Below are 26,959 nucleotides of genomic sequence, written 5' to 3'. Positions count from 1 at the left end.
TGGTCATGATGAACTGCTTCCCCCACCCCAAAATAGCCAGTGAGGGGCCTCGAGGAGGAGGGGAGGGGAGGGGAGGGGCCCTGGGTGGGTACGTCTACAGCTCTGCTTCCCAACCACTTTCTACATGATTGCATTACTTCTGGGGTTTCTTGAAGTTTGAAGAATGTTTCAGGGGGTTTTCAATGGGGGGAAAAGTTGAGAAAGTCTGAGCTAGGCTTAACTATACTTGACATACGTTGGCTTATAGATACGCAAGACAGATTTCTAGAACATTCGAACTAGGAAGCACCTGCTGAGGGGAAATCACCCCCCAGTGTATTTGAGAGACCACCTCCCTGCCTATACCCCCAAAAGAGCCTTATGCTCCACCACCTCCAACTGGCTGTGGATCCCTGGCCTTAAAGAGGAACGTCGGGCCTCAACGAGGGCCAGGGTTTTCTTGGTCCTGGCGCCCACCTGGTGGAACGAGCTCCCCAAAGAGATCGGGGCCTTGCCTGAACTTCCACAGTTCCTGCAAAAGGGAGCTTTCCCATCAGGCATTTGATTGAGGCCAGCCAACTTGGAACATCTGCTGGTCCCCCCCCCCCTTGACACCCTGCCATAACTGAACAATTTGATCTCCCCAGTGTTGTTGTTAGTCATGTTGTGTTGTAATTGTTACCGATAGATTCTTGTGATGTTCTACTGAAAATTGTATAATGTTATAGATTGCTTAAATTTACATGGAACATTATAACAATGTTCCATGTAAACCGCCCAGAGCTGTAAAGAATGGGGGGTATAAAAATCCAAATAAAGAAACAAACAAATATGACAGAAATGCCATTCTGGCGATTAAAATGACAACTGAATCACAGAATCACAGAGTTGGAAGGGGCCATACAGACCATCTAGCCCAACCCCCTGCTCAACGCAGGATCAGCCCTAAGCATCCTAAAGCATCCAAGAAAGGTGTGTATCCAACCTTTGCTTGAAGATTTCCAGTGAGGGGGAGCTCACCACCTCCTTAGGAAACTGGAAACAATTAATTCAATTGTACAGTGTTTAAGACACTTCACCCATATTACTTACAGCCCTTCACAACCTGAGACCCACACATTTGAAGGACCGTCCCCTGCATGCTGACTCCAGTCATCAGGCAGTTGTCCCTTTTGTTATCCCACCACTTATCCCACAGCTGATCTCACATCAGCCAGAGACTGGGCCTCTTCCATTGTGGCTTCAGGTCTGCAGAAGGGTTTCCATGGGGAGCGGAAGGAGGCCCTTCCTTGGAGATCTTCAGGAGGTGCTTGCAAGGCCTGCTTGCCTCCCAGGTCTTTTGAGAGGGTCAGAATAGCAGGCACCTTTTAAAAGGCGGAGGGGAAGGGAAATTTGTGGTCCGCTGTTTTATTTTGGCTTTCGTATTAAAACGGTTCTCACTATTATTGTAAGCTGCCTTGAACCATGAGGAAAGATACAAAATATTTTGATAATAAATATAAATAAATCAGTTTGTCAGGTAGGGCCTATTACCCTACGCTTCAGATTGGAGGCGGCTGACGTGGGAGTCTGCAATGCCTACAGCTGTCTGTAGTACGGCAGAGACTCGAATGGAACCGCAGACTTCCGGATTCACAGCTCAAGTCTCTGCTACGCGGCTCTGGCAACGGAGGATTACCAAAATAATAATCACAACCCCCCCCCCCAAAAAAAAGTCAGACAAATCAAATGCAGCAGGTACACTCCTGAGAATGCAAACAAGGCACTCTGGGTTTGGCGGATGTGAAAACGGAAGCTGTTCTGCCTAAATTCAGAGGAGACTTCAAACGCGCCTGTGCTGGAGGAGGCAAAGGCATGCAGGTATGTGGTGCCAGATGGCTGGCGCTCAGGAAATAGCAACTGTCACACTGGCTCTAATCACACAGGTCGCCTCTGCTGCATAGGCGCACCACGAGAACCAGAGGCAGCTGGGTTGCATTCAGAGTGCAGGCTGCAGCAGATTTGATCACTTGCAAGAGAACCCCCCCAAATACTTCACACTCGATAGGAGGAATAAAAGCTACTGGACTAATGTTTGTAATAGCTGAACATGTAGATCCCATGAGGTTGGTTTTATGCTTATATGGCAGGAAAACCTTTCCCTTGGAAAGACTATAAAATGGAAGGCTTCTGGTAGAGCTTTGGTTCTTAACCTGGGGGTAAGGACCCCTTTGGGGGTCGAACGACCCTTTCACAGGGGTCAGGGCAGGGCAAGCAGCTTGGCTTGGGGGGGGGTGCCATCTACACAACAACCTTGTGGGGTAGATTGAGATAGAGGGTTTGTCTGTCTATCCAATCCCAAAGGATTTGACCTTGCAATTAGATGATCAACTGTTCACAAGTCTATTAAATCGGTATACCGACAGGTGAGGTCAATGTGATGGGCAGAAGGTTGTCCCAACCTTGAAGGGAAAACAGCTACTCACTGACTCCCATGGGTTAGGGTTACCTGTAACACCTGGCCTCCCTTCCTCCTTCCCTCCCTTTTATTCATCCCTTCCTTCCCTCCCTCTATCCTTTATCCTTCCTCCCTGCCTTTTCCTCCCTGCCTTTTCCTTCCTTCCTTCCTTCCTTCCTTCCTTCCTTCCTTCCTTCCCTCCTTCCCTCCTTCCCTCCTTCCTTCCTTCCTTCCTTCCTTCCTCTATCCCACCCCTCACTTTGAGGAGAAGGTTCATTGTTTAAGATAAGGGGATACAAAGAGATGGAGCACCGTAATACCAAAAAGCCTAAAGGGAGGCCATGATGCCAAAGCCTAAGCAGCTTTCAGCAGAAGTCACTTAATTCTAAAGCAGGATCTGCAAACTGGCTTAATATGCCAAGGAGATCCTGAGAGATGGGAGCAGTCTGATTCCTTTTCATCTGTAATGGAAAGCACGATTCTATATTGCCTTGTTTGGCCATGCATCTTGTAAGATACAACAGGCCATCCCCAAACAGGATGCAATTCAGAAGCAGCCATCAGTTTAAAGACAGAGAGAAGAGCAGCCACAAAGCTCCAAGAAGTGAAACTAATCTTAAAGAGGGAGCGTTACCATACCCACCCCAGGTAGAACTGTGGCCTGTAGGCCATGAGTCACATAAATGTATGGCGTCACGATATAAAGGAACAGCTTACTCATGCTGCACTGCTTATAAACGCCTTGTGTTGTTAGCTCTTTCAAAGCTCTTCACAACCCTCTGCTCCTCCCTAATCATAATCCTGTTTCAACAGTGCTGAGGAATAAGGGTGAGTTTAGGGCCAGCTCTGCCCTGGGTTCACCAGGCAGCAGGGAAGCTGATATCCAAGAGTCCAACCCCAAACAACTGATAACTGGCATAGGCAAAGAGACTGCGGGAAAGGAGAAATGAAACAGGGAGTGGTCCAGAAGAATGAGGCAGAGGAAAAGGTGAAGAGGACAGCTCCATGGGCCCAGGGGTGCACAAAAGACGAGGATGGCTGAACTTTAGATATTGGCTTGAAATCATCAGCCAGAATCCAGGAGTACCAGCTCCCTATGATAACCAAGCTGATGGTTACTGAGCTTCCCAATGAAGCATGTAAGGTGGGCTCATAAACAGTCAACTCTCCATTTACGTGGAAGGCTACCAGAGACTGATCTGGAAGGCAGGTTGGGTTGATCTTCCCTCCCTGGAAAAATGCATCTATCCCAGCTGACAGAACCACGGACAGGGCTTGTTTCGAACTGGTGGCTCAAGCACGGGGCTTCTTATTTAACACATCTTCGGGGGCTCCCCATGTTTTGCTTCGTCTTCGTGAGCTGGAATCCCTTAGCCCAGTAGTTCTCAACCTTCCTAATGCCTCAACCCTTTAAGACAGATCCTCATGTTGTGGTGACCCCCAACCATAAAACGATACAAGGATTCTTTCACAGAAATTAAACCAAAACTGACTAATGGCAGGAAGATCCATTGTTCAGGATTGACTATAAATTGTTTTTCCCCAGGGTTTCTCAGTTCAGTTCTGTCTCTTGTCCCACCATGCCGATCTCGCTCTTTTCCGCTGCTCCAGACAGACGAACGCTCTATCTTGATCTACCCCACAAGGCTGGTGTGTAGATAGCCCCCCCTCCCGCCAAGCTGCCTGCCCTGCCGTGACCCCTGTGAAAGGGTCATTCGACCCCCAAAGGGTGAGAACCACTCTTAACCCTTCATCTCTGCCAGCCACTTGTCCTTGTTCCCTTTCTCACACTCCCCACCCACCCCTTCCAGCCCCTTTTCTGTTTTGTCTGGCAGCTGCTCGCTGTTGCTTATTAACCCTTCCTCCCCTTCATGTGCTTTAATTGCTTTTAAATGTTTACATGAGATTTTAATATTGTCCAATGCAATGGCTTGCCAACTTGAGAACCTGAAACCGGGCGGGATGGCGGCTTTCAAGTTTTAATTACGTAAACAAATAAAGATGTACCCCACCCCGAAGTTGCCATTATTATTATTATTATTATTATTATTATTATTATTATTATTATTATTATTATTAGATTTATTATACTTCCACCACCTGCAAGTGCTCTTCACAACACACTTCTGCAAAACCCTTTGTGCTACTAGCTTGTTCACACGCACCCTCTCCTGTATTTTTTTAAAATCCCCTATCATCCCCTGGTCTCTGGACAGGGACCAGAGCGGTGCACAAAGCTACTTCTGTTGTCATCAAGGAAAACAACAATAATAGCAGAGCTCAGCTCTTGCCGCCTCCCCACCCCCCGAAATTATTAGGCACTGCCAAGATGGGATGCTGACGGGGTAGACACATGCTCCTAGGGAGGCCAGGTGTCCTTGGCACAGAAAGGTTGGCCAGATTTTTGTCTGCCTGCTGGGGGACCGGATGTTCTTCGTGCGGTGCTGGGAAAGAACATGCCCCCGAATCATACAGGAGAGCAACAACGAGACGGCCTTTAGAACAGCTACCTTCCTGTTTGCTTGGGTTGAAGAAGCCATGCTTCCGGGCACCTGGAAAAGGTGTGGTTCTCATCCTGTTTCAAGCCACACATTTTCACACTTTTTACCCCTCCCACCTCTAGAAAACTCACTGTGTCCCTCGGTCTCCAATGGGGCACGCTTGCTTGCTTTCCAGACTACTGCAGCTTCAACTATGTGGCTAAACCATTTCTTAAGCCAGCATTTCAAACGAGAAAGAGAAGAACACATTGAGAGGTGAATTCTGGATGGACTGCTGGCCTGATCCTGTAGGTTCTACTTCTCATGTGCTCTGCGGGCTACTTGTTACTGCCAGATTACTTGTAATGCTGATTTGATTGGTTTTCACATGATCAGAGAGAAAATGTCTTAAGGAGACTTAACTGTACTGAACACATTTTTCCCTATTTTTGCAAGCTGCCTTGTGCCACAAAGGAAGGTAGGATACATAAATGGTTTAATAAACATAGTTTTACCAAGCTGCCCATTGCTTATAGCAGGGGTAGTCAACCTGTGGTCCTCCAGATGTTCATGGGCTACAATTCCCATGAGCCCCTGCCAGCAACCGCTGGCAGGGGCTCTTGGGAATTGTAGTCCATGAACATCTGGAAGACCACAGGTTGACTACCTCTGGCTTATAGCACCAGGGACAGCTGGTTTGGTGCATCCCTACCCCACAAGTTCTTTGGGGGGCGGAAAGTGCCGTCAACTCTCCACCAACTTGTGATGACCCCATAGGGTTCTCAAGGCAAGCAATGAGCAGAGGGGGTTGGTCATTGCCTGCCTCTGCAGAGCAGCCCTGGCCTTCCTTGGTGGTCCCCTATCCAGGCACCAAACAGGGCCGACCCCCTGCTTAGCTTCTGTGAGTTGATGAGATCAAGCTAGCCTGGGCCAGTCAGGTCCAAGGCCCCAATTCTCTGCTAGTGCTAAATTACCAACTGAAGGAGAGTGATCAGTCCCTTGAAAGATGTGCAGGAATAAGAGACGGAGTTTGATGCCCTTTTGGTGAGAGAGACCTGGGTGAGAGCCATCTTGCCAGTGTGGTTAGGAGTGCGGACTTCTAATCTGGTGAGCTGGGTTTGATTTCCCGCTCCTCCCCCACATGCAGCCAGCTGGGTGACCTTGGGCTCACCACAGCACTGATAAAGCTGCTCTGACCTAGCAGGAATATCAGGGCTCACTCAGTCTCACCCACCTCACAGGGTGTCTGTTGTGGGAAGAGGAAAGGGAAGGCAACTGTAAGCCGCTTTGAGACTCCTTCGGGTAGAGAAAAGCAGCATATAAGAACCAACTCTTCTTCGTTGGGTGTCTTCCTGCCCCACAATTCCACGTGTTTTGTTTTATTCCTCCTAGTTGCAAAGAACAAATAACCTACACTTCGGACCTTTATCATCAGCGCCACGCAGCCGATGAAACAGGGAATTCTGAGTTATGCTGTATCTCTCTAAGGTTTATTGACTCACCTGAATCACATGTGAACATTACAGCTGTGTGATGATTCACAGTTGCCAGATATTTATCCCTCTCTCTTGTGGACTATTCCCCTTACAACGGCCTGCGATGAAAGTTGTTTTTCACAGTGCCCATAAAGCCAGACATAAATCTATAACGAATGCCATGCTCTACGTAAGCCAATATAAGCATTCATCCTGTGAAAGGACTTAGGGCAATTAGGAAAAAAAACAATGTGTCACCTGGCAGGGAAATGGCAAAGCAGAAGATCCCATCTGTCACTCATCCCAAAGAAGCGTCACGCCATCATCACAGGGAGAGAACAGAAACATGCCGGGCTGCAGAAAACATCCACCATGTTTCTTAGGAGTGGCACTGAATGTTAATATAAGCCAGCCTTTCTCATCTTTGTTACCATTGAGAAACCCCTGAAATATTCTTTAGGCTTCAGGAAACCCCACAAGTGGCCCAATGGTGCAGAATATGGTTGGGAAGCACAGCTGTGGACACGCCCACCCGGGGCTCCTCCCCTTCCCACCCTCCAAGCCCATCACTGGCTATTTTGGGAATAGAGAAGGATTGTAAAATGAATAAATGTTATTATGGTATTTCTTAATTTGTTTTAAGGGGTTTTATATTGTGATTTTACTGTTTTATCTGTTAACCGCCACGAGACGACCTGGTCAGGAGTGGCAGTCTATAAATTATTGAATAAAAATATATTAAAAACAATATTTTGGAGGGAGGGTCGACATGACCATATATGGTCATTTCACGGAATACATTTGAAACAAATGTTTAAAGATTAATTAACTCCCACCCATTTGGGAAACCCTTCCAGGGCCATCAAAAGAAAAAGAAAAAAGAAGGAAGTCTGATATAGGCCAGCACCAAGCTGTAAGGGAAGGAACCCGGTACAATTTCCTGCATAGAAATATTAGACCTCAACGTACAAAGCTATTCTATACTAAGTTAAACAAATGGTCCATCCAATTTTGTATGACCTAGGTGGCAGTGTTTATGAACAAGACTCTGTGGGCTGTAAGCTAAATATGAGCAGTCAGTGTGATGCAGCGGCAAAGAAGACTGGTGCAGTCTTGGGGTGTATCAACAGAGGCATAACATCCAGAGACTGCAAGATGTTGTAGCTCCCATTGTATGCCACATTGACCAGGCTGCCTCTGGAGTGCTATAGGCAGTTCTGGAGGCCTCACTTCAAAGAGGATGCAGACAGAAGAGAGCGGGTGCAGAAGAGAGCAATGAACACGATCGGGGTTTGGAAACCAAAGCCCTATGAGGAAAGGCTGAGGGGCTTGGAATTGTTTAGTCTGGAGAAGAGGAGGTTGAGGGGGACATGATCGCTCTCTTTAAGTACCTGAAAGGTCATCACTCTGAGGAGATGAGGAAGCTGTTCCTGTGGGCAGCGGAGGACAGGACTCACAATAATGGGTTTCAATTACAGGTGGACAAATACCAGCTGTATTAGGAAATGTTTCCCACAGAGTAGTTCAGCAGTAGAATCTGCTGCCTTGGGAGGTGGTGAGCTCCCCCTCCCTGGCAGTCCTCCATGAGCAGCTTTAGGGGTCCTTTAGGCTGATCCTGCATTTCCAACTCTATGATTCTATCAATTCTGCCAGTGACTCCCCCAATGTCTCAGGCAAAGGTCCTTCATAACCCAGTTACTCAAGGCCCTTTTTAACTGGTGATGCCAGGGACTGAACTTTGGGTCTACTGCACCTGAACCAAACTCATCGGTCAGAGAGCAATCCCAGGTCTGGGGCAGATAACTACTTAAAGGGGTCAACACCTGGGAAGAAGAGTGGTTATCAATGAAGTAATAAACAGAGTTCTAAGTTGCCTGAAGCCTGGGATTTTTCCTTCCCTGCCATAACCTGAAATAACAGGCAATATAATCAACAGGGTGATAAAGAACACTTTATGGGCCAGGCTGAAATCAGCACAGTTCAGCGGCTGAGTGTTACCAATCGCCCTAGAGGAAATATTGTCTTTCAGCTGTACTTAACAGGAAGGCGAAAAATAATATTGGAAGCAGCACTAGGATTTCTTGACAACAGCAGCCAGTGTAAGTCATTTGATCCTACAAACGCAAAGAAAGTCTTTAGCAGTTTGACCGAAGAGTCAAAAATATCGGTTTCTATTTAGAGCAGCTGGGGCTGAGCAGCTGCCTGCGGGAGCTCCTTTTAACACAACCTCGCCCTGCAAGGTGAGCTTGCACAGGGAGACTTTACAGAGCTTGCCTTAGCAGGCAGATTAAGGCCTGGGCTGTTCACAGACGAAGGAAGAGAAGGAAGGACAGAGAAGAAAGAGAGGAAGGGTGCTGATTATATCACCAGAAACTAGCAAGAGGAACTGAGACAGAAGTGATTGAGAGGCTCCCAAGGAAGTTAATTGTTTCAGCCAAGGGATCAGCAATGGTAAGATTAGAGGGCTCAAGTCCAGATGAGAAGAGGGTAGCTGAGTTGGTCTGAAGCAACAGAACAATGTCTGAGTCCAGGGTCATTCTGCATGCACAAGAAAGCTCATACCCAGAATTAAAGGGAAGATGGAATCCTAAGTGGATCCAACTGGAAAACAAGTGAGGAGTTTTCTTGAAATAACTTCACAGGAGCTGAGCATACAGAATCATAGAGATGAAAGGGACCTCCTGGGTCATCTAGTCCACCCCCCTGCACTATGCAGGACACTCACAACACTATCACTCATCCACTCTAACTTGCCACCCCCTTGAACCTTCACAGAATCAGCCTCTCCGTCAGATGGCTATCCAGCCTCTGCTTAAAAAATCTCCAAGGATGGAGGACCCATCACCTCCCGAGGAAGCCTGTTCCACTGAGAAACCGCTCTCACTGTCAGGAACTTCTTCCCGATGTTTAGACGGAATTTCTTTTGCATTAATTTCATTCCACTGGTTCTGGTCTGTCCCTCTGGGGCAAGAGAGCACAACTCTGCTCCATCCAGCCTTTTAAATACTTGAAGATGGTTATCAGATCCCCTCTCAGTCGTCTCCTCTCCAGGCTAAACAGACCAAGCTCCCCCAACCTTTCTTCATACGTCTTGGTCTCCAACCCCTTCAACCATCTTTGTTGCCCTCCTCTGGACATGCTGCACTTTGTCTTCAACTGTGGTGCCCAAAACTGAACACAGTACTCCCAGTGAGGCTGAACCAGAGCAGAGTAAAGCTCTAACAGACAGAAGTGGAAACAATTACATGACACAGCATTAAAAAAACAAACAAAAGTGAATACCTGGAACCGCCCCATATTGAGGCAGATCACTGGTCCCTCATAGTCACTACTGTGTATTTAGACACAACATGGCTCTCCAGAGTTTCACATCACCTCCTCCTTGGTAGGTGTCTCACATCACCTCCTCCCTGGTACTTTTAACTGGAGATGGAGACTAAACTTGCAACCTCCTACACGCCAAGCACATCCTCTACCACAAAACCACAGCCCCTTCCTTAACCAAACTGGGTATCAATAAGTGTGGAATATAAACCTTTAATGCAGGGGTAGTCAAACTGCGGCCCTCCAGATGTTCATGGACTACAATTCCCATGAGCCCCTGCCAGCATTCGCTGGCAGGGGCTCATGGGAATTGTAGTCCATGGACATCTGGAGGGCTGCAGTTTGACTACCCCTGCTTTAAACAGACGGGTTCCCAAGACCTATTTTGAGACTCCTAGCACCACATTTGCAGAGAGTGTGTTGAGTAACCGGTCAAATTCTTATTCAATGCCATCCATGGATATGACAACAGACAGAACATCATGGATTATCTGAGGAGCATCTGATTGAAAAATTACATATAAACGAGAGTCACATAAAGCGGCCCTGTTCCCAAGAACTTCTCAAGGCTGTTGAAGCTCTCTTGCAATGAAAAGAAGGAAAGAGGCCTTGAGGAGGTTTCTGTTGGGTGTTTGATGTGTACGTTTTCGACAGTGTGTTTCAGCACTTGGCTTGAAAACTGGGATGGGCAGGGCATGAATATTTAATAAAAAGAATTAAAAATACAGATGAAAGGCAAGTCCCTGTCCAGGGAAATATAACATCTAACTGCACAGAACAAGGATAAAGAGTGACGTATATGGTAAAAGGTGCGCAAGTTGAAAAGTGGATTTATAAGAACTGCCTTGCTGGATTTGATCATGTCTTTGCTTCCAACTCTGGACAGGCAGAAGTCCTCTTCCAGGATATTCTGTAATAATTTGTTCTCAGCTTCTAAGAGTTATTTCTGAGTATCCCACAACTGCTATTAGATCTACCCTCCATGGATTTCTTTTCCTTTTTCAAAGACCTTTTCAACAAGCAGCCAGTGTCTCATGACACAACAACAAACATCACACAACAACACTTAAATCACTGGCATTAAATAAAACTCAAGTAACAGGAGTGACAGAAAAACAATGTCTTCTGGTTATTCGTTTCCACAGCACATTCCAAGGTACCACAGGCTTGGGTTTTGTTTTGGTTTTTTAACCTGACTTATCTTCACAATAGGGCACAAAGGTGTCAAAGGAGAAGAAGGAATGAGAGACAAATCCTGCCTGAAGTTAATGGAGCCAGGGAAGGACACAAACCCAATGAACCGGGCGTATAAGGCAGGAGAAATGTGCAGATGACCAAAGTGGGGAGGAAGCAGCACTAGGCCAGGCGGAGAGAAGCAGACGCCTGCAAATGAGAAGTGAGGGCACACATGGGGCAGAGGAAGTGAAGGCGGGATTGCTTCAGATCACAAAACAGGAAGTAGCATAGGGAGGGAGGCAGAGAGCTGAGCCGGATCTACCTGGGTAGGAGACATGCAGTCTATGTGCATATTTTGTCTGTCTTGCAATGGAAGTAAGGAGACACGGGGCTGCCTATCCCAAGATAGGTGCAAACAGAGTCCCCCCCCCCCCAAAAAGGAAAAAAACAAGATTAGGGGGAAGGTAGTCTGGGTTCAAAAGGAAGCCATTATGAAAGGAGGGCTATTGAATTCGAGCCCAGTGGCCCCAGGGAGGTCAACAAGATTTTGGGAAGTCTGAGTTTTCAAGAGTCAAGGTTCTCTTGGCCAGTAATGCTTTCCAAGGGTCTGACACTGAACTATAAAATGTTTTACCGGGGATACTTATATATGACTTTACATTGTGATTAATTGTTCTTCGCACGCTGTTACAAGCCCTGAGCCTTCAGGAACTGCAAGTTACCAAGATTTATTTATTTATTCCTACTTGGTGTCTGACCAAGGGAGCTTTTGCCTCTCCAACCAAACTGCTGTACTGCAGACCAATACAGTAACCTCCTGCAAATATCTTCAAGGAAACGTACAATATCTTCAAGTAAAAGGAGGTGGGGGGAAGAAATTACACCGGGGGAGGGGCTAGTAAAGGAGAGAACCAGACAAGATCCCAAAAGCATCCAGGGAGAGGGGGGACAAATATGCAGGGCTTGGCAAGAATGCAGGCGAGGAACCACTGGCCAGCTAGGAGCGGCGGCATATAAATTTAATTAATAATAATAAATATAAATAAATAACAGATAACACCCCCCCACCCCAAAAATGGCAAAAAAATGAATGAATGAAAAGCAAAGGATGTGCATGTGTGTGTGTTGGGGGGGGGGAGTGGGGATGCCCAAAGGAACCATCTTTTTTGGATAGGGGGCTGTGTTGCAGGGAGCCAAGGGGGAAGTCAGGGGCTGGCCCACGTGGAGGGAGGGAGGGCGGGCGAGGGAGCAGAGGGCAGTTTCTATGGAGACGGGAAGAGGTGCGCGTGGAGAGGGGAGGGGGCGGCTCAGGGAGAGGCGAAGAGGGCAGGGCGAGTCCATGTGCCGTGCGGGGGGGGGATCCTCAGTCAGCCTCTTCCAAGAGGGCTCTGCGGGGGGGGGGTGACATTGCGGGGGGAGAAAGAAGGTGGGGGTTGGAAGTCTAAGCCCCCCCCCCCCATTTAGCCCCTTATGGTACTCACCGCGCTGCCCCCTCCCCTGAAGCTGAGGGGAGGGACCGTCCTGGGCAGCAATGCCGGAGCCGCCGCGGGGACCAGGCAGCCGTTCAAGAGCCGCCGCCGCCACCAGGGAGACGTCGACCGCCGCCGGCCGTGCGTAAGGCGCGTGCGTGCCAGTGACCCGGATGTACCGGGCGAGCGCGAGCCCTGCCACTTGGAGCGCGGCAGGGCGGTTGCTGGGGCGGCGGTGGAGGCTGGCCAAGCAGTGCGCATGCGCCCTGGACAGCCACCCGACCGCTTTGCCCAAAGGGGAAAAAAAATCTTCTGTTTCACAGTTTCTCAGTCGGGGCTGGAATAAAGCGGTCGCGCGAAAGATTGTCTTAGGGAAGGAACGGATCCCCGCGAGGCTGCGATCCTAAACATACCTTACGGCAGGGGTAGTCAACCTGTGGTCCTCCAGATGTCCATGGACTACAATTCCCATGAGCCCCTGCCAGCTTTCGCTGGCAGGGGCTCATGGGAATTGTAGTCCATGGACATCTGGAGGACCACAGGTTGACTACCCCTGCCTTACGGAACATGAACCCCTTGGGATTCCCTTGTGTTGCGTTGTTTCTAGTTCTCCAAGGCAACTCCCGTCGCGGTTCCTTCTTCTGTTTTATCCGCACAACAACCCTGTGAGGGAGGTTAGGCGAAGTGTGCGGGATTAGGCCAGCCAGCAAGAAGAGTTGTTTTTTGCACTCTGCTTTTGTGTACTCAAAGCGGCTTACAATTGCCTTCCTCTCTCCACTACAATTGAAGCTGAGAGAGCTCTGGCAGAACGGTGGCTGGGCCAAGGTCACCCAGCTGGCTGCATGGGGAGGAAGAGCAGGGAATCAAACCCAGTTCTTCCTAACCACTGCACCAAGCTGGCTTTCCGCAGCAGAGTGGAAATTCGAACCAGAATCCCCCATTACCTAGTCCAACAAACTCACCAGTACATCCCTGCTGGCTCTCAAATGGACAGAATATTCCCGTTAAAAGATGCTCAGGATTAACTTGTGCGATGCAGAGGGTCAGGAGCAGACAGAAGGCCATTTCCTGGGATCCCTTCCTCACTGCAACACTCTTGGCCTTCTGCCTGCTGGAGAGACCTCAATGGGGGAAGCCATCCCTCCTGGCTGCAACCACCTTAAAAGGTAAAGGTATCCCCTGTGCAAGCACTGAGTCATGTCTGACCCTTGGGGTGACACCCTCCAGCGTTTTCATGGCAGACTCAATACGGGGTGGTTTGCCAGTGCCTTCCCCAGTCATTACCGTTTACCCCCCAGCAAGCTGGGTACTCATTTCACCGACCTCGGAAGGATGGAAGGCTGAGTCAACCTTGAGCCGGCTGCTGGGATCGAACTCCCAACCCCATGGGCAGAGCTTCAGGCTGCACGTCTGCTGCCTTACCACTCTGTGCCACAAGAGGCTCTTAGCACCTAGAGCTACCTTACATCAATTTCTCGTTTTGCCTGCAAGTGATATACTGGAGAAAATAGCTGCTCTGGAGGGGGGACTTGCTGAGGTTTTTCCTCTCCCCAAACCCCAGTTTCCCTTGGCTCCACCCTACAAATTCTCCATGAATTTCCCAACATGAAGTCAACGGCCCTAGACATTATGCTAGAACATGACTTCCTGGTCCTCTAATTTCCTGTCTCTCTGAAAGAGGAACGCTCCGTCATCAGAGACCCACAGATGCAAACGAGATACAGAGCAGATTCAAGTTTGCCATCAGTGCTTTCCACTCTGGGTAGAAAAAAAACCTAGAGATTTTTTTTGGGGGGGGGGCTGGGGAAGGGAGGGGTACCACTCCATAGATTCCACCCTCCACAGTAGCCACGTTCTCCTGGGGAACTGTTTTCTGTCATCTGGAGATGATTTGCAATAGAGGGCTATCTCCAGGCATTACCTGGAGGTTGGCGATCATCCGTATCGCCTGCAGGCATGAGGTTCAACCACAAAATTTTTATTTTAACATATATATATTTTCACGCCAACGCCTTAAGAACCTTTGCACACAAGAGGGGAAAAAAAAGAGGAACAGAACTACTGCAGCCTGCCCTTGCAGAAGGGAAGGGAAAGACCTGAGCAGAAAAAAATGTCTGTTGTTTCCCGACCTAGAGTTTCGGCTGGATTCTTTCGCCCATCATAATTTTTATTGTCTGAATTCTGCCAGCACTACCCCACCTGTGGCGTAGATCAACAAAGACCCAATTTGACAGCCCCCTCCCTTTGAACGCCTCCCACTCAAAGGTCGGGGCATTGTGTTTTCCTCCAAAGCAAAATCACAGGTGGAAGACCCAGCTTTTAAAAAGGAAGTCAGAGAAAAGGTGAGCATGAAAATTCCTCCCTCCTTTCAGTTCTCGTAGCCCTGGCCTAGATGGTCCAGGCTAGGGATGCCAGCCTCCTGGGGGGTCTTGAGGATCCTCTGGAATTACAGCACATCTCCAGACGACAGAGATCAGTTCCCCTGGGGACAACAGGTGCTTTGGAGAGTGGTCTCTAGGACATTGTGCCCCACTGAGGCCCCTGTCCTCCCCACATCCTATCGTTCTCAGGTTTCTGCCCTCCCCAGGTTCCATCCCCAAACCTCAACCTAGATGTGGCAACTTTGCCCCCAGTCCCCAGATGGCAGCCAAGGGGAAGCTGGGCTGAGTCTATACTTTGGTTTTGTTGTTTTTTCCCCTGTTGTGGATCCTACTAAATTCAGATTGATTTGAACTCAGGTCTTCCTCTATTTCTCCCCCCCCTCCCCAATTGAAACAGAAAGTGTTCACTTTGCAAAAAGCAGAGATCTGCACATTTACTGATGCCGGTTTTTGAAATATCGAGGGTTATATCCACTTCTGGATACTCCGGATCAATCATGCACATTGTCAAGAGAAATTTTAAAGCGCCCCAAATCAAAGTAGAAATCGAATTCAGTGTAGACAGGAGGGATTTATTCAATCTGGCAGTGGGTAAAAAGTCCCGGGCAGAATATACCCTGGTTTCCTTACTGATTAGCTTAAGCAGGGTCAGGCCTGGTTAGTACTTGGGTGGGCGAAGGCAGAGACCAACCCCTGGCACAGAACCATTACTGTTAGGAGTAACAACTGTGCTCTTCACTAGCCACTTAACGGATCTGAAAATGTGCCAAAGAAACTTTTGACCCTCATCGATCAGCTGTTGGGATGGTTAGCCGGTATGAAAAAGGAGCGAAGCCTCGGTCTGCAAAAGGGCAAGATGGAAAGAAGGTTCTGCTCTGCCCATTTAACTCCCGGCATCCCCCCCCCCCCAGCCAATTCCACGTCCTGATTAGTTCTTTCTCTCTGATCCCTCTAAATCCAGCCTCATCCCCGACATATGCTGCATGGAGAAGGCCCCCACGGGGGAATGCGCTGCCTTGCGGAGCTTCCTCTTGGCATAACGAGAGCTGGGGGAGAGCTGTGAAGCTCACGAGGCGGCCTCTCGGGCAGACCTAGAGATGCCAGCCTCCAGGGAGGACCTGGGGATCCCCCAGAATTACTGGTCATTCCCAGACTACAGAGATCAGTTCCCCTGGAGGAAAAGGCTGCTTTGGACTGCATGGCTCTGCATACCCCACAGAAGTCCTGCCCTCCCCAAATTGCATCCCCAAATCTCCAGGAGTTTCCTAGCCTGAGTCCGGCCATCTTACTCCCCCCGTACCCCACTGGTCCCCAGGGGGACCTGGCTAATTTACACAGAATTGAAGCCCTGGCCATAGGAATGCCAGGCTCCAGGCGGGACCTGAGGATCCCCTGGAATTACAGCTCCCCTCCAGGGGACAGAGATCGGCTCCCCTGGATAAATATGGCCCTGGGCCCCCCTGAGGTCCCTGTCCTCCCCAGGCTCCGCTCGCAAATATGGCTACAAGCGCTGGGTTAGGAAATACCTGGAGGCTTTCGGGGTGGAGCTGGAGGTGTGCGGGATTTGGAGAGGGGCTTCAGTGTAATGTAATGTTATGGAGACCACCTTCCAAAGCAGCCATTTTCTCCAGGAGAACTGATCTCTTGCACCCTGGAGATGTCCAAACTGCAAAATGTCCACTCGCTTTTTCCCCGGGCTTCATTCAAGCATCCCTTTCAACCGGCATGCACTCAAACCTGAACGCTGCTGACCTCGTGCATCCTCTTCCACTCCTTTCCTCACAGAGAACCTCCCCCTGGGAACTCACTCCCATTACCCGTGTGACTTACAAGGGCAGGCCCATTGGTTGCCCTGTATCCCGGGAGGTACCACTTTGCTCTGCTCTGGTTCGGCCTCACTTGGAGTCCTGTGTTCAGTTTTGGGCACCCCAGTAGAAGAGGGATGTAGACAAACTGGAGCGTGTCCAGAGGAGGGCAACAAAGCTGATGAGGGGTTTGGAGACCAAGACGTATGAGGAAAGGTTGGGGGAGCTGGGTCTGTTTAGCCTGGAGAGGAGGCGACTGAGAGGGGATCTGATAACCGTCTTCAAGTATCTAAAAGGGTGCCATGTAGAGGATGGAGCAAGTTGTTCTCTCTTGCCCCAGAGGGACACAAAGGGATGTAATTAATTCAAAATCAATCCAAAAGAAATTCCGTCTAAACATCCGGAAGATGAGTGGTTTCTCAGTGGAACAGGCTTCCTCAGGAGGTGGTGGGTTCTCCATCTTTGGAGATTTTTAAGCAGAGGCTGGGTAGCCATCTGACGGAGAGGCTGATTCTGTGAAGGTTCAAGGGGGGGGGCAGATGACAGTGGATGAGTGATAGGGTTGTGAATGTCCTGCATAGTGCATGGGGTTGGACTAGATGACCCATGAGGTCCCTTCCAACTCTAGGATTCTAGGATCTGCTTCCCTCTTCCTCACTGTGCACACGCAAACCAGAACTCCGAAGACAGAGCTGGGGAAGCCATGGTTTGTGCACCTGCTGTTATAATTTGCTTAAAAATGGCTTCCGGAGGCCTGATGCAGTGCTGACCAGCATTTCTTACTGCAATGCTGAGTTAGCCATGACTGCCCCATCATCGACGTCTTGTGCCGGCGCTCGATGAGACTCTATTGCTGGCATTTGGCAGCCGGGCCCTTGACTCTCTGCCCAAAGAACACTCTATGTGCTGCCTTTGGCTGAAGGGCGATGCTCTTAGCCGCTGTCCTCGCCAGAGAAGACCAAATGAGTTTCGGATCGTTGATGCCCTCTGATGATAGATTCACTGATTTGGGAGAGAGGGGCTCTGAATCCCCCTCCAGCCTTCCCAGGGAGGTCTGGAGGAGCAGGCCTGAAAAGATTTTGGAGCCACCTAAAATCAGGCTTCACACCAATTGTGATCCACCCGTGGGGTGGCTGGCTTCAGACTGGGATATTTGGGAGGGAAACCTGGGGAGGGAGGGAGGGGCTGGGGGAGCAGAGGGATCTCTGCAGGGTATAATGCCCTAGAGCAGTGGTTCCCAACCTTCCTAGTGCTGCAACCCTTTAATACCATTCCTCATGTTGTGGTGACCCCCAACCATAAAATGATGCAAGGTTTCTTTCACAGAAATTAAACCAAAACTAAGCAATGGCATGAAGATCCCTGGTTCATGATTGTCTTTTCTGGGGTTTCTCAGTTCAGTCCTGCCTCTTGTCCCACCATGCCGATCTCACTCTTTTCCGCTGCTCCAGACAGACAAATGCTCTATCTCGACCTACCTAACTAGGCTGTTCTGTGGATGGCACCTCCCTGGCCAAGCTCCTTGCCTGACGTGACCCCTGTGAATGGATCATTCGACCCCTAAAGGGGTCCCGACCCCCAGGTTGAGAACCACTTCCCCAGAGCAAGAGGGGCCAAACAGTCTTTCCAGATGTTCACGGACTACCATTCCCATGAGCCCCTGCCAGGGCAGGGGCTCATGGGAATGGTAGTCTGTGAACATCTGGAAAGACTGTGTTTGGAGACCACTACCCTAGAGTACACTAGGATTGATCAGACCAGAAAATCCCTTTTCCTCCATTTCGCCTGCCCTCACAGGAGTCCATCAGAACCTGGGAGACCCACCCAGTTTTATTCTGTACACAAACTTCTGAGTGCACAAATGCTTCTTTAGGTACATGCAGAAGCTGGCCTTAAAGGGGTCCCTGGCTTCAGGCATTGTTCCGCTGCCTCTGATCGATACGGAGACCCGCCTGAATCTCCCCTCGCAGGGTCCAGGCAAACATAAGACGGGAGAGAGGGGGTTGCCCTCAGTTCCTCTGAAGGAAGGGCAGAGACAAAAGATAAACGTTGCTTCTTCCATAGCTTATGAGACTACTTTCCCAATGACCAAGGGGATCCTTGCCCATTGTATACAGATCCTGGGGCCAAATTTCTAGCTGGCCTACTAGATGGGCTAAATGATGAATCCGACCAGGAAAAACCTGTGTTTTTGTTAGCAGATACTTATTCATTTGTTTCTAACAAAATGTCATTATTTGCCCTTGCAGCAAAGAAAATAAGGGCCAGAGTGGTGTTGCAGAGAGCAAGTACCTAGAGTAGCTTTAGGATAGGTGGACATTACATATGTCCACATTACATTACAGTCTGGAAATGTCTTTATGATGTTAAGTGATTGTTGTCTGAGATTGCACGTTCTTTTTGTTACTGATTTGAAATGTTTTAAATCCTTTTCTATTTTCCTTCTGTATTGTAATGGCCTATGGCTACATGCAATAAAATCTGACTTGACTTGACTTGACAAAGGGGATCTTCTCTTTCCCTGCCGCTCTGAATTCAGAGAGGAAGAACCCGAAGCCCCCACTTTGCTTTCAAGTTCATCAGCTCAGCCCGACAAGGAGGAAGAGAGGGGGACGTCCAGGTATCTGGGAACTGGATCGCAGAGGTATTAGCTCCGGGCACTGCAAAGGCTGGGCTTGCTGATCCGTTATCTTGTGCTGTGGGAGGCACTTTCTCAAGTAGCAGCATGGTCATGCTTTGGAATCAGGTTCTGCTGCGGTGAGCAAAATAGCTTGTCCTCAAAGGCCAATTTCGATTGTGCCTTTCCCTGCGCAAGGTGACATGACGGAGGTGTGAGTTTTCCAATGGCGACCCTACGTTTTTGACCCCCAAATTTGGAATGAGACCACAGATCTGAGAAGGCAGGGGACTCCTGGTCAATTTGCAGGACCTCTCCAGAGTCTCTGAGAAGGGTCTTTCCCTCGCCTCTCCCCAACTTCTGTGCCTTGGCTGGAAACGCCAGAGACGGGCTTCAGGCTCCCCTCCCAAGATTCGGTTGCCAACCTGGAAATGTTCACCCTCAAGCGTCTGTTCCATATAGACTTTGGGACACAATCAAACTGTGGCCCTCCAGATGTCAGTGGACTACAGTTACCATGAGCAAGCTGGCAGCCAGTTTGGTGTAGTGGTTAGGAGTGCGGATTTCTAATCTGGCATGCTGGGTTCGATTCTGCGTTCCCCCCCCCCATGCAGCCAGCTGGTTGACCTTGGGCTCGCCACAGCACTGATAAAGCTCTTCTGACCGGGCAGTGATATCAGGGCTCTCTCAGCCTCACCCACCTCACAGGGTGTCTGTTGTGGGGAGAGGAAAGGGAAGGCGACTCTGAGCTGCTTTGAGACTCCTTCAGGTAGAGAAAAAGTGGCATATAAGAACCAACTCTTCTTTTTCATCTGGAGAGCCACAATTTGCCCACCTCAGCCATAATGTAGCATTTATTCTAACATGAGCTCTCTCAGGAGTCAAAACTCAGATGTATTTTGGAATGAGATCATATTGTACATAAGCCAGGAGTTTTTTCTTGGGGGGGGGGGGGTGGATAAAGGGAAGCAGTGATGTCATTTTACCACAGTCTCTTTACCATAGAGATTGGGGGAAAGCCTACAGTGCTGCTATGTAGGGTACATTTTTTTCCTCTTGCTCCTCAGGGCTGGGAAATTGGGGCTGGGGGTGGGTAATTGGGAGGCCCGGATGACCTGCAGTATTGTGGAATGATAGCTCCCGTGCATATACAGCATATGTTCAAGGATATGCTAAAATACGCATCATGTTGGCAACCATTACTATGCTGTAGGTTTGATCATGATACATTCTAGCACTCAGAGACATCAGCGTTAAGAAGTTTAAATTGATATCTAAATATGTTTCCAGTCCTATTGTGGTTGCATGAGATTGTGTCCAAACAATCACATATTTCCCCTTGACTACAAATTCTGTTTGCTGCGTTCACTCCCCCCCACACACACACTTTTCCCCTTAGACATGGAAAAAATCCCACCCTGATGCATGCCTTCCATGGTAGCATAAGGTACAACACTTTGCAGGTCTCTCTCCAACTGTTTGCAGAAAATAAAGGCATTTATACATTTAAATGCCATAAGTATGCCAAACAGTATAATTATGCATGCAAATACGTTGGGTTTTTTATAGGGATGCTGGAATTACACGTCATTTTCAGACTAAAGAAATCAATTTGCCTGGAGAAAAATAGCTGCTTTGGAAGGGGCCCTCTGTATTATTATTATTATTATTATTATTATTATTATTATTATTATTATTATTATTATTATTATTATTATTATTATTATTATTATTATTATTATTATTATTATTATTATTATTATTATTATCATCATTTCCTGCCACTCCCATGTGGCTCGTGGGGGGTTACACTGTCTTAAAAACCCTATTAAAGCTCCCATTAAAAGACTTAAAAACCATCACAACACGTGGAACAAAAATCCCCTTCCTACCCCCATTACTAAAGGGGGGGCGGAGAAGAAAGGGGTCATCACACTCCATTTGTAGCATTACACTCCATTTAAGTCCCTCCCTGCCCCAAATCCTGCCCCCTCCCGGCTCCACCCCCAAAGTCTCCAGATCTCTCCCATCCCAGAGCTGGCAACCCTATATTGTTAAACCAGGATTATCAGTTTAGATTTGATAAGCAAATATTGCCCATGTCTCCATTTACCCCCAAACTGGCTTCCCCAGACTACCGAAAACACATTTCCTCCCTTTGCAAAAACAGCCACATTCTAAATTCTTGTGGACAGGACAGCCGACCTTTGGAGCACAGAAGTGGGTCAGCTCTGATCTTGAGGCCCTGAGTCCCACAAGACAACCTGGCCCAGAGCGATTGTCATTTGGTCCCTGTGGCTTCGCAGGAAACTCATGCTGCTAAATGGATGCCGAAACTCACCGTCTTCCTCTTCTGGCTTCTTGACACAACAGCCGCTATTTCCTCTAGATCTTTGCGGGGAGGGAGAAGAGGCCGGAGCCTTGCTACACTGAACCACAAAAGGAACGTACTGCAGTGGGCTTGGGACAGCTCCTAGCCCCTCCACCGTGCATCGGCTTCATGGTGCAAAAGTCCCAGGAATCCAATTTCTCCGGGGGATCTTATCTCTTTAGTCTGAAGATAAGCTTTAATTCTAGGGGATCTCCAGGCCCTACCTGCAGCCTGGTGTCCCTAGTGCAGCTTGATATATGGGCTAAAGCAGCAAGCAGGGCATCCCCCCTCGCCCACGGGATCATTTGCCCACCAAGCCACAAGAAGGTCCATGTCTGTGATAGCCTCCAGAAACTATATTTGAACTGGGCTACAAACAAGATTGCTGGTTCCATGTTGGGAAATCGTTGGGGACTTTGTGGGTAGAGGCTGAGAGAGGGGGAGGAGGAGGAGGAGGAGGAGGAGGAGGAGGAGAAGAAGAAGAAGAAGAAGAAGAAGAAGAAGAAGAAGAAGAAGAAGAAGAAGAAGAAGTTGTTAAAAAGCAGCGTCCCCCTAAACTGGTGGCCCTCTACTGTACTTGTCAATGCCTTTTTTGAGATACGGTTATTCCCGAGATGGTTGTACAGTGTGATGCCATGCATTCTCCATCCCCAAAACCTTCCTGCCCCTCTTCAGAAAACTACAAATCAGGAAAGGGTTATAAAACCATGGCACATCCATAAAATAGCTGGGTCCTCTGTTCATCGTAAAAAACTCAGCAAGACACACGGAGAACTGTCTTCAAGTTAAAAAAAAACACACTTGGGGAAGATAAAAATAAGCTACCAGGCAGGTTGCTGATGGTGTGGAAGTGTGGATTTCACAAGTTCACATCATTAAAATTTAAATTACCTCAGCAGATGCCCTCAGAGAGAGCTCTAGGAATTTTGGGGGTGGCTCTTTAAGAAGCTGTACATTTAACGCCCCGGGAATTAATGTACACATGGCAAATCAAAGATTCCTTTACGATTTTAAAAGAGGATGAGATAGATCTGTAGCAGACAAGTCTATCAATGGCTACTAGCCATGGTGACTGAGAAGAACCTCCATGTTCAGAGGCAGTCACCTCCAGAGCCAGGAGGCAATATCAGGGGAAGGCCTCAGCCTCTGTGCCCTGTTATTGGCCCTCCAGAGGAACTGGTTGGCCCCTGTGTGAGGCAGGAGGCTGGACTAGATAGACTATTGGTCTGATCCAGGAGGGCCCTCCTGATGTTCTTATCAGGGAAGGATCTGGCCCCTGGGTCCTGTTGTTGGCCCTCAAGAGGAACTGGTTGGCCACTGTGTGAAAAGGGATGTAGGACTTGATGGGCTATTGGTCTGATTTGGCAGGGCTCTCCTTACATTCTGTTTTTTTCTTATACCCCCCCCTCCGCTGCATTTTTTTTGCTGACTAATGGGAAAAGAGAATTGTCTGTCTGCATCAAACCTGGGAGCCATTGCCCTAGCTTCCAGCAGGGAAACTAGCCTCACAAATCGACAGAACACTCCCCATTAGATTGCTCTGGAATCTGGAATAATCATCTCCTTCCCCTTTAGGAAATATACTTCGTTATTATAGAGCAGTTCCATTTAAAGCAATTTTGTGAAGCTTGGTTGAGTTACTGAAGGGGGAGCAGAGGATACCAGGGGTGTCTCCCAATTACACCCCCCCACACACACACCCAAGTGGAGCCGCTCACATCCTGAGCAGAATAGAAGATTGAACCTGGGACCTTCTGCCTGCCAAGCAGAGGCTCTGCCACTGAGCCAAGGTCCCTGGTGGAAGTCTGGCCTACCTCACAGGGTTGTCGTCATGAGGATCGAACGGAGACAAGGAGAACTATGTAAGCCTCTATGGGTCCCCACTGGGGACAACCAGACGGTAAATAAATAAGCCCTAGTTTTAGCTCCTAGCCTGAGCGTGAAATATTCTTTTGTTCCGTTAATTCCTTCTCACCCTGCCTTTCTCGTCGACGGGATCCTGGCGGCTTACGGCGTCTTTCTCCTCTCCTCCTTTTCAGTCGTCACAACAACCCTGCGGGGTCGGCCAGGATAAGAAAATGTGCCTGGCCCAAGGTCCCCCGGCACACACCCACGGCACCAGCAGGGATTGGAACCGGGCTCTTCCGGATCCTGATCCGACAGTCTTCACCACCAGCACCCCAACTGGCATGCAGCTGGAAGGCCTCATTTCTGTGCAATGAGAAGGCAGAGATGAAGGATCGAGGCCAGGAGGGGAACCCGGAGAGAACTGCCGCCCGGGAGCATCTGCTGTGCAATAACTTTCACTAGGAATTCTGGACCTTTTCTGTCTCCATACCATAAGCTTGTAACCGGCTCGACAATAAACCTCTTAAGCGTCTCTGTTATCGGCGACGAAGCCCCCACTGCCTGGTTCTCCCCCACCCTTGTCTCTGCCCCGGTTTTAAGCCCCATTAGCTCTGCTAAATCATTTCTTTTTAAAATTGCATTGCACAATATGTCCCTGGCTTCTGGAATTAATAGCCCTGAGAATGTCGAGGTTCAGATCATGCGGCCTGCCTGGTCTGGGCTCGTTTTTTCTTTGGTGTGTGTTTGTTTTCAGCCACTCTGTGAGGTGAGCCAGCCCTCGTATCCCCCTTTGAAAATGGGGGTGGATTTATTTGCTGTAGGGCAGAGTCACACGCAGGGGGCACATCGTAATGTGAAATGCGTCATCAGGACAAGGATTCTGCAGAGACACGGAAATGTGGAGCAGAACTGGCGGATGGGTGATGTGTCTAAAGTGTGTGTTGTCGAAGCAAAATTGAACAATGCTGCAGGGTTTTTTTTACATAGAATCATAGAGTTGGAAGGGACCTCCTGGGTCATCTAGTCCAACCCCCTGCACTATGCAGGACACTCACAACCCTCTCGCTCATCCACTGTCACCTGCCACCCCCTTGAGCCTTCACAGAATCAGCCTCTCCGTCAGATGGCTATCCAGCCTCTGTTTAAAAATTTCCAAAGATGGAGAACCCACCACCTCCCGAGGAAGCTTGTTCCACTGAGAAACCGCTCTCACTGTCAGGAACTTCTTCCTGATGTTTAGACGGAATTTCTTTTGCATCAATTTCATCCCATTGGTTCTGGTCCGTCCCTCCAGGGCAAGAGAGAACGTGGCAGCCTTTTAAATAGTTGAAGATGGTTATCAGATCCCCTCTCAGTCGTCTCCTCTCCAGGCCACACAGACCCAGCTCCCCCAACCTTTCCTCATACGTCTTGGTCTCCAAACCCCTCAGCATCTTTATTGCCCTCCTCTGGACACGCTCCAGTTTGTCTACATCCTTTTTCAATGATACAAAAGTTAAGAAAGGCTGGCCTAGAGTCTTCTTTCCAAAGCAACCATTTTCTCTAATAGTGGGAGATCTCCGGCCACAACCTGGAGGTTTGCAAGCCGATCCCAAGAAGGTATGCTCACGCAAGAGCCCGAATACAGGCAGCCTGACTTTCTTGACAGAGTCCAGCTGGATCCAGGCTCAGCAGAGAGCCCGAACAGCAGGATGGGACTTCCCGGAACAGGTGCTCGGTTTGCATCAACAAGGCCAGGCTAGATCCCCTCTGAGCTGGCATCTGCTTGGACACGAGGGGATAATCGGTGCTTATTCAAATGAAATCTCACCGGCTCAGCCCGCGCTAAGTGGCCTAGCACGCCAGCAAAGGCTTGCACTCCGTTAATTACCGCCTGGCATCTTAAAAGCATTCCCGGGCATGGGTGGGAAGAGATTCTGTTCCACGTAAGCACCTGTGGGGTTGGTGTGTGCCGGGCACAGAGCCAGCCCACTGTCCCTCCCATCTCCTTCTTTTTTCCGGCCTCGTTCCACATCACTTTAGGAATGGAAGTCATTTGTAGAGCATTTGTGGAAGCTCTTGCAAGGTGAGGAATTGGGAAAGGCATCATCAGTGTTGTGGCATTTAAGACTCTCCAGCGACACCTTTGGTTGGTTGCTCTGCCGTACAGGACTGGAGTTGCATTTGGGGGAGTGTGTGTGTGTGTGTGGGGGGGGGAGGAAGCTACCAGTGGGTTGCTGGCTGCTGCAGAGCAGCTTGTGCATTGCCTAGAAGGCCCGGGGAAAGATAAAACGGGGGAAAGAGAGAGAAAGGAAGGAGAGAGGAAGGAAGAGGAAAGGAAGGAAAGGAAAGGAAAGAAAGGACAGAGGGAGAAAGAAAAGAAGGAGGGAGGGAGGGGGAGGGAGGTGGTGGGAGAGAAAGGAAGGAGGGAGGGAGGAAGAAAGGAAGACGGGAAGGAGAAAGAAAGAGGGAGGGAGGGAAAGGAGGGACAGAGACAGAAAGAAAAGAAGGAGGGACAGAGAGGCAGGCAGGCAGGCAGGCAGGCAGGAAGGCAGGAAGGAAGGAAGGAGGGAGGGAGGGAGGGAGGGAGGGAGGGAAGGAAGGAAGGAAGGAAGGAAGGAGGGAGGGAGGGAGGGAGGGAGGGAGGGAAGGAAGGAAGGAAGGAAGGAAGGAAGGAGGGAGGGAGGGAGGGAGGGAGGGAGGGAGGGAGGGAGGGAGGGAAGGAAGGAAGGAAGGAAGGAAGGAAGGAAGGAAGGAAGGAAGGAAGGAAGGAAGGAAGGAAGGAAGGAAGGAAGGAGAAAGACAGAGAGGGAATGAGGGACCTCATACAACTCATCGCTGGATACCCATAAAAATTTCAAGTCATGTGAATGCTGATGAGCTCACAGACACTATCTTTTACATAAACCAGAATAGCCCCAGCAATTGAAAAAGGATAAGAAAGGCACAGAGAATGTGCCATCCTGACATGCAAGTACCACTCGGGGGATTATTTAGTTAACCCATCTGTACCTCGCCTTTCTCCCCAAGGACATCTTTCTCCTCTCCTCCGTTTTATCCTGGCCACAACCCAGTGAGGCAGGGGAGGCTGAGAATAGGCAACCGGCCTAAGGTCACCCTGCAGGAGATTTGAACCCAGGTCTCCCAAATACTTGTCAGTCACTGTCGCCTACTCCACTACATGGACTCTCACGGCTGCATGGAACATCACTGGCTTTTTAGAGAGAGATGCCGTTTTGACATTTTATACGCACACAATTCTAACATGTAAGGCCGCATGCATTAGGGTTGCCAGCTCTGGTTTGGGGGATACCTGGAGATGTTCGGGGTGGAGCCAGGAGTGGGTGGGATTTGGGGCAAGGAGAGACCACAGTTTAGTATAATGCGATTAAGCCCCACCCCCTTCCCAGCAGCCATTTCCTCCAGGGGAACTGACCTCCGTAATTCCAGGGGATCCAGGTCCCACCTAGAGGCTGGCATCCCTACCACTGTGTGACACAGAGTGCTGGATGGATGAGCCACTGGCCTGATCCAGCACAGCTTCTCTTATATTCTGTTTGTCTGTAACACACACTGTATTCATGCTCTCTCAGCTTGAGAGCCAGCTTGTTTTAGAGG

The 26,959-nt window shown here is 49.2% G+C and overlaps 1 protein-coding gene across 2 annotated transcripts in view; it reads right to left on the bottom strand.

Annotated features, from left to right (window-relative positions):
* Positions 1–12,591, bottom strand: part of CYRIB (CYFIP related Rac1 interactor B) — a 52,852-nt gene extending 40,261 nt beyond the window's left edge. For both annotated transcript variants that reach the window (XM_077351498.1, XM_077351497.1), the window contains exon 1: positions 12,353–12,591. The gene's annotated coding sequence lies outside the window, so the exon portion shown is untranslated. The remainder of the gene's footprint in view (positions 1–12,352) is intronic.
* Between the last annotated feature and the right edge of the window lie 14,368 nt (positions 12,592–26,959).

The sequence above is a fragment of the Paroedura picta genome, chromosome 9, assembly GCF_049243985.1.
Source record: "Paroedura picta isolate Pp20150507F chromosome 9, Ppicta_v3.0, whole genome shotgun sequence".
NCBI classification, from domain to species: Eukaryota; Metazoa; Chordata; class Lepidosauria; order Squamata; family Gekkonidae; genus Paroedura; species Paroedura picta.
The sequence above is the reverse complement of the archived record's forward strand: the minus strand, read 5'-3'. Positions and strand labels throughout refer to the sequence as shown.